The 8,117-nt window shown below is 44.1% G+C and overlaps 1 protein-coding gene across 1 annotated transcript in view; it reads right to left on the reverse strand.

Moving 5' to 3' along the window:
* The window catches only part of METTL16 (methyltransferase like 16), an 82,533-nt gene extending 75,859 nt beyond the window's left edge, over positions 1-6,674 (reverse strand). Inside the window, exon 1 of the mRNA XM_026449606.1 lies at positions 6,544-6,674. The gene's annotated coding sequence lies outside the window, so the exon portion shown is untranslated. The remainder of the gene's footprint in view (positions 1-6,543) is intronic.
* Between the last annotated feature and the right edge of the window lie 1,443 nt (positions 6,675-8,117).

An 8,117-nucleotide genomic window follows, 5' to 3' on the forward strand; every position in this document is an offset into this window, starting at 1 on the left:
GGCATATCCAAACACTAAATACGGATCAACAAAATACGGCATATCCATACAATCAATATGATCAACAAAATAACGGTATTTCCATACACTAAATATGGATCAACAAAATATAGTATATCCATACAATAAATATGATCAACAAAATATGGTATATCCATACAATCAATATGGATCAACAAAATACAGTATATCCATACAATAAATATTACGCAGACCTAAGAAGGAATGAAACTCTGATACATGCTACAACATCGAAGAACCTCGAAAACACGATGCTAAGGGAAATAAACCACACACAAAAGGACAAATATTGTATGTTTCCACTTATATGAGGCACCCAGAAGAGGTAAACTTATTACACAGACGGACAGTGGAATAGAGGTGATGAGGGGCTGGGAGGAGAATGAGGAGTTACTGTTTAATAGGTACAGAGTTTCACTTTGGAATGATGACAAAGTTCTGGAGATAGAAGTGATGGTTGCACAAGAGAATTAATACATTTAATGTCACTGAATGGTACACTTTAAAATGGCTAAAATGGTAAATTTTATGTTTATTTTTCCATAATTTTAAAAATGTAGACAACATAAGAGTGAATCTTTTTTTTTTAAATCAAGGGAAGAAAGCTGAAAATTATTCCTTTAAGAGCATCAGGCTGGGCACCGTGGCCCACGCCTGGAATCCCCAGCACTTTGGGAGGCTGAGGAAGGTGAATCACGAAGTCAGGAGATCGAGACCATCCTGGCTAACACAGTGAAACCCCGTCTCTACTAAAATACAAAAAATTAGCCGGGCATGGTAGTGGGCACCTGTACTCCCAGCTACTTGGGAGGCTGAGGCAGGAGAATGGCGTGAACCCGGAAGGCGGAGGTTGCAATGAGCCAAGATCGCACTACTGCACTCCAGCCTGGGCGACAGAGGGAGATTCGGTCTCAAAAAAAAGCATCAAAGTGACAGAACACAGTCTGTCTATATGATCTATAGCCAAGGATATTAGTTAGAGGTTAGTTTTGTTTTGTTTTGAGACAGGGTCTCACTCTGTTGCCCAGGATGGAGTGCAGTGGCACAATCACACCTCACTGCAGCCTTGACCTCCGGTGCTCAGAGTCCTTCTATCTCAGCCTCCTGAGGAGCTGGGACTGTAGGTACTGCCACCATGCCTGGCTAATTTATTCTTAATTTTATTATTTGTAGAGATAGGGTCTCCCTTTGTTGCCCAGATTGGTCTCCAACTCCTGAGTTCAAACAATCCTCTTGCCTCAGCCTCCCAAAGTGCTACAGCTACAGACATGAACCACCACACCCAGCCTGGAGGTTAGCTTTTACAGTGTCTTTACAAGGACTAAATATTTGGTAACGCACCATAACACCACCAAAGTTCGAAAAAATATCTTTGATTCCAACTTAAAAGTTTCAATCTTGTCATTCCTAGGTAGCTAAAACCAAATGAAAACAAATATAATTTTGTCTTCTTCCAGATTACAACAAGAAATAAAAGCAAATGTACATATAGCAAGAAATAAAAACTGAAAGAGAAACTATTTTTTTTTTTTTGAGACAGTCTCACTCTGTCGCCCAGGCTGGAGTGCAGTGGCGCGATCTCGGCTCACTGCAAGCTCTGCCTCCCAGGTTCACACCATTCTCCTGCCTCAGCCTCCTGAATAGCTGGGACCAAGGGCGCCCGCCAGCCCACACCTGGCTAATTTTTTTTTGTATTTTTAGTAGAGATGGGGTTTCACCGTGTTAGCCAGGATGGTCTCGATCTCCTGACCTCGTGATCTACCCGCCTTGGCCTCCCAAAGTGCTGGGATTACAGGCGTGAGCCACCGCGCCCGGCCCAAGAGAAACTATTATAATGGTTTAGTAAACCTCCAGGTAGTTGGTAATTTTAAAAATAGTTTACTATTATATATGTATAGCTCTCTGGATGGAAGTGACTTTTATTTTCTTAATATCTTTATTTTCTATTTTTTAAATAATGATCATTCTTCTAAACAGTATTATGTAAGCCAAAAATCTAGGAGTCACCTGATAGTTTCTCATATCCAAGAAATCACCACTCCTGTAGGTTTTACCTGCTAAATACCTCTTAAATTAATCTATTTTTCCCTGTCCCCAACAATGTCAAGCCCAGAGGCTTTTTTTTTTTTTTTTTGGATACATGGTTTCATCATGTTGGCCAGGTTGGTCTTGAACTCCTGGCCTCAAGCAATCCTGCCACCTCAGCCTCCCAAAGTGATAGGATTATGGTTGTAAGCCACCACGCCCAGCCAGAACAGCCTTTTTATTTATTTATTTTTATTTTATTTTAGAGACTACATTGCCCAGGCCAGACTTGAAGTCCTGGGCTCAAGCAATCCTCCCACCTCGGCCTCCCAAATGGCTGAGACTACAGGTGTGCCCCACTGCACCTGGTTTACAGTAGCCTCTCAATTGGTCTCCCCACATCCACTCTTGTTCTCATCATCCCTCCTTCCACCTCGCAGTGATCATTTCTAAACACAAATCTCAGTAGGTCCTTCTCCTATGTCCACCTGCTCAAAACCTTACTCTTCAGATAAAATAAAAAACATCACTTCAGCCTACATACAAGGCCCTACACGACCTGGCCTTGCCTATCTTTTCACCATTCAGTTTAAGTCACATGCCCTTGCTCTTTGTGTCCTTCCAGCCTGACCACAGGGCCTTTATACAGGCTATTCTTTTTGGGTTTTTTTTTTTTTTTTTTTTTAAGATGGAGTCTCGCTCTGTCGCCAGGGTGGAGTGCAGTGGCGCGGTCTTGGCTCACTGCAACCTCCACCTCGCGGGTTCAAGCGATTCTCCTGCCTCAGCCTCCCATGCGGGCTATTCTTTTTATCTGTAATGTTCTTTCCTCCCACTCTTCAGTTGGCAAATTCTTAGTCATCCTTGGGCTCACAGTTCACGCATCTCTTCTGAAAAGATCTTTCCTTCCCTAATCTCCCCAGTTAAGACAAATCCTCTATTATAACATCTCCTAGCAATAAATATTTTTCCTTTGCAATCTTTGTTACATAGTCATAAATCTGTCAATGCTATTTCAGATGGCTTTTTGACAGCTTCCTACACTGGAAATTAAACCAATTTCAAAAAAGAAGCGTTGTCTTCAATCCAGACTTTTCCAAATCACATATCCAACTGCCTACCATATTTCTAACTTGAAGGGCTCAAAAATACATGTACAATATGCGCAAAATTAAATCACTTCTACCCACCCCAAACTGGTCCTCCTCATCTTCCCTGTCTCACCGAATGCACTGCTATCTTTCTTGTGATACACACATCAAAAACCTTCAACACCTTCTCCATGCTGCCTCCCTGATTCACAACACATCTCCCAATTATTTATTGACCTTATCCCATTCCTCACCCTTCACAACACCACCTCCCTGGCCCAGGTCATTATCATGTCTTTCTTGGGTTGCTCTAAGAGTCTCAAATTGATCTCTTCATAACCACTCTTGCCCTCTACCAGCCATTTTTCATTCAGCAGACAAGCCACTCCCCCCATGCAAATGGGAACATTTCCTTATTAAATCCCTTCAATGGCGTCCCAAAGCTCTTAGGCTAATAAAGTCTAAAATCATTAACAAGGCAGGCATAATCCAGGCCTTATCTGTCCCTCCAACTTCGTTTGTTGCCACTTTCCCCTTCCAGACACACTGGTCTTCTTCCACTTCCTCTGCTGCATGGTAGTCTGTCTCACCATCTCCTATTCTTACTGCCTGCAAGACTCTCCTCACCCTCCCACCATCGCCTTTCACCTCTGAAGGCCCACTAGCTCCTCGTATCACAACCTAAGCATCATTCTTCTCAGGCAGGCTTTCTCTGACCCCACAATCCAATCAGATGCCCATCTACATGCTTTCAAAGCACCCTGTGCTGCTTCTCCCTCAGAGATCCTCAGTGTACTACTGGGTGTGTAATTAATTTGCATCTGTCACACACAGACCTGCAACCATATCCATCCTAATCTTCACTATATCCCCAGCAACTTGTATACAATAAATATTTGTTGAGTAAACAATTCAGAATTTGAGGGGATAAGTAGTCACCTGAAAGTTTTTCAGCATACCGTTACTACATTTTGCCCCTCACACTGTGACTAAAACTGACTATATACCTGTTAATTTCCTAGCATTGACATACCTTTTACTGACCATCAGGAAAGAGAGGAGCATAAAACTAGGATGGCCCCCCGTCCTTAAGAAAACATCAACTGGGCAAGGTGGTGCATGCCTGTGGTCCTAGCTACTACGGAGGCTGAGGATGGCTTGAACCCAGGAGTTCCAGTCCAGCCTGGGCAACACAATGAGATCCTGTCTCAAAATAGACAAATACAAATAATAGACTTTATTAAAAAGAAAATATCAAAAATGAAAATGTTGGCTAGGCACGGTGGCTCACGCCTGTAATCCCAACACTTTCGGAGGCCAAGACAGGAGGACCACCTCAGGAGTTCGTGAGACCAGCCTGGCCAACGTGGAGACCATCCTGGTTAACATACTGAAAGCCTGTCTCTACTAAAATACAAAAATTAGCTGGGTGTGGTGGCCACTGCCTGAAGTACCAGCAACTCGGGAAGCTGAGGCAGGAGAATAACTTGAATCTGGGAGGCGGAGGTTGCAGTGAGCCAAGATCACACCACTGCACTCCAGCCTGGTGCCAGACCAAGACTCCATCTCAAAAAAAAAAAAAAAAAAAAAATTAGCTAGGCATGGTGGTGGGTGCCTGTAATCCCAGCTACTCAGGAGGCTGAGGCAGGAGAATCACTTGAACCTGGGAGGTGGAGGTTGCAGAGAGCCGAGATTGTGCTACTGCGCTCCAGCCTTGGTGACAGTGAGACCCTGCCTCAAAAAAAAAAAAAAAGAAAAAAGAGAAAATATCCTTTCTTGTGATTCTGGCAAGCAACAAAAAAGAAAACTAACAGTAATTTCTTTAAGCTGATAGAAAATATTTTCCCTATTTATGGGGGACATGTGACCTTTATGGGGTATTTGCTACACGCATAGAATGTGTGATGATCCAGTCAGAGTATGTAGGGTATTCATCACTTTGAGTATTTTTTATATCTATGTGTTGGTAACATTTCAAGCCCTCTCTTTACCTATTTTGAAATACACATTGTTGCTGACTATAGTCACCATACCGTAACAGTGACTAAAGAGGCAGTGGCATGTGAGGGCTCTGTAACACATTAAGGGAAATTCTACAGACTACATAGCTGACATAGTGCACACATAACACGATACTCTGAATATATGTGAAACAAATTAAATTATAAATATGGCAGATTCGATTCATTTCCTACATTATTCAACTTTTCTGGTCAGAACAGATACAGAATGAGTCAATACAACCACCTCTTTTCTAACTAACCTCCCAATATGGGCAATGGGTTCTTAGCTAAATATATCCTATTTTTCAGAGTTTAACTGGGCATGAACTTTTTTTTTTTTTTTCTTGTTGAGACAGGGTCTCATTCTGTTGCTCAGAATGCAACGGTGGAATCATAGCTCCCTGCAGCCTCCAACTTCTGAGATCAAGTAATCCTTCCGCCTGCGCCTCCCAAGTAGCTGGGACTACAGGCACAGGCGACTGTACCTGGTTAATTTACTTCATTTTTTGTAGAAAGGGAGTCTGGCTTTCCTACCCAGGCTCTAGCTTCAATTTTCGACACAGAATTTACCCATCTGACATTCCATATATTTTACTTTAAAAAAATCTCCCGTCAGTAAGCTTCAAGAGCGAAAATATTTTGTCTGTCTTGTTCACTGCATATCCCAACGCCTAAAATAGTACCTGAGAGAGTAGGCACTCAAGTATTTGTTGATTGAAAGCACGATGGAACTCTTCCCTGTCCGGACCACTGACACAAAGCACCCTCATTGAGTTTCAAAAAAAGCTCACTCCAAGGACTGAAACTTTTCTTCCTGGTTACTTGGGTCAGTCCAGAAAACTACAGTTAATAGTAGAACCCTGAGAAAGAGGCTTTCACTTTTTATTTTCTTTCTCATCTCCATGCTTGTTTCCTTGGTTCCTCTTGAACATTAACCCTCTTCAACTACCATTCTCTTAATGCATGGCCTGTAAAATAGTCTAAATTCCAATTTCAAAACTTAATATTCTTTCTGCACAGATCCCTCCCACCACAACACCAATCTACATCTTCTCTCTTCGTCTTCTCTCATAAATTCGACTTTTCCCACTAGTCCTGCCACTGCCATTTCTCCATCTCATCCGCTCAGTTTGTCTTCCCGCCTCAGTTTTGGATTTCTCTAAACCTCCTAAACCCCGGGGAGTCTTTCCTACTTCAATCCTAGGCTCTATTCTATTCGCCAACTCCTCCCACTCATCCAGTCTCAAACACCCCCGCGTGCGCACACACAGCCACATCAGGTCTCCCCTCCTAGATCCCGAAGTCGGCACCTCACTAGCCCAAAACTCAAGAATGAGGAACCCGGGTGATCCACAGGTTAAGTGACCCATGATAGTAGATCTGCGTGAGAAATATAAGTGACCCACCTCTGAGGCCGAGGTTCCTGCCAGACGTCGTGTCTGGCGTGGGCCTGTACAACCCTAGAATCTTAAAGAAGCCGCAGAGCGAAACTCCTAGAAACGCAGAGGATACGCTCCCAGCGCGCCGCCATCTTGTGAAGCCATCTAGCCTCATGATTGGACAAATCCCTCTCGCGCGACCTGTGGCTGATCCTGAAGGAAGAAGAAACCGCCGCGAGACCTGGAGTTGGAGGCTCCTGACAGAAGGCGGGGGCGTGGTGGCAAGCGGAGTCCTTTGCAGTGTGGCAGGAGGAGGACCTGCGCTCGAATTCACGGGAAAGCACTTAAAAGAAAAAGAAACAAGTTTTCCGGGCCCTGCTGCAGACTTCCCTCTCACACCCACTGGGACTGGACAGGTTATGAAGATAAGGGTACGAGACTTGGGCGTAATGGCGTGCAGCGAGCGCTTTTTGTGCAACAGGTGTGTCCTCAGGCGATGTCTCACTCACTGAATCATAAGAGATTCAGTGGGATGGGGAAGAGTACTTTCATGTACAGCGAAAGAACTGAGGATTAGAGGTTTTTGTTTGTTTGTTTTTTAATGGAGTCTCGCTCTGTCGCTCAGGCTGGAGTGCAGTGGCACGTCTTGACTCGCTGCAGCCTCCGCCTCCCGGGTTCAAGCGATTCTCCTGCCTCAGCCTCCCAAGTAGCTGGGATTATAGGCACCCGCCACCACGCCTGGCTAATTTTTGTATTTTTAGTATAGATGGGGTTTCTTCATATTGGCCAGGCTGGCCTCGAACTCCTGACCTCAGGTGATCCGCCTGCCTCGGCCTCCCAAAGTGCTGAGATTACAGGTGTGAGCCACCGTTCCCGGCTGGATCAGAGCTATTAAGTGGTTTGTTCAAGATCTTACACTCAGAGGCCAGACGCCGTGGCTCACGCTTGTAATCCCAACAGTTTAGAAGGCCAAGGTGGGCGGATCTCTTGAGCCCAGGAGTTCAAGACCAGTCTGGGCATCATGGCGAAAACCCGTCAATACAAAAAATACAAAAATTAGCCGGGCGTGGTGGTGGTGCGCCAGAAGTCCAGCTACGTGGGGGACTGAGCTGGGAGGCTGAAGTGGGAGGGAAAGCGGGATGTGGAGGCTGCAGTGAGCCGAGTTCCCACCGCTGCACTCCAGCCTGGCAGACAGAGCAAGACGCAGTCTCAAAAAATAAATAAATAAATAATAAATAATAAAAATTAAAAAATTGGATTACATCAAGTCTGCCTGCTCTAAGATGGAAGCTCTGTTAATGCATTTCAATTTCTTTTAAACTCATTTATACTGATTTTACCTTCTTGTAAGTGGAGTGAATATAAATCTCCCCCAGTTTGTAGCTGAGATAGAAAGGTTAGTGACTTTCAAAAGGCATACAAGTAGTAACAAAGTGAGGGCTAAAGTCAGTCTGTGGACCTAGTACCTCTTTCCATTAAAAAAAAAAAGGCCTGCCTACGCCCTCGTCGTTAATGTGAATGCTTCTGGCAAACTATTGCTGTAAAATTGGGAGATAGTAAGGATTAAGGAATGGAGACTTCAGACTTATGCACAAGTGAGT

Source organism: Piliocolobus tephrosceles, chromosome 16 (genome assembly GCF_002776525.5).
Source record: "Piliocolobus tephrosceles isolate RC106 chromosome 16, ASM277652v3, whole genome shotgun sequence".
Taxonomy (NCBI): Eukaryota; Metazoa; Chordata; class Mammalia; order Primates; family Cercopithecidae; genus Piliocolobus; species Piliocolobus tephrosceles.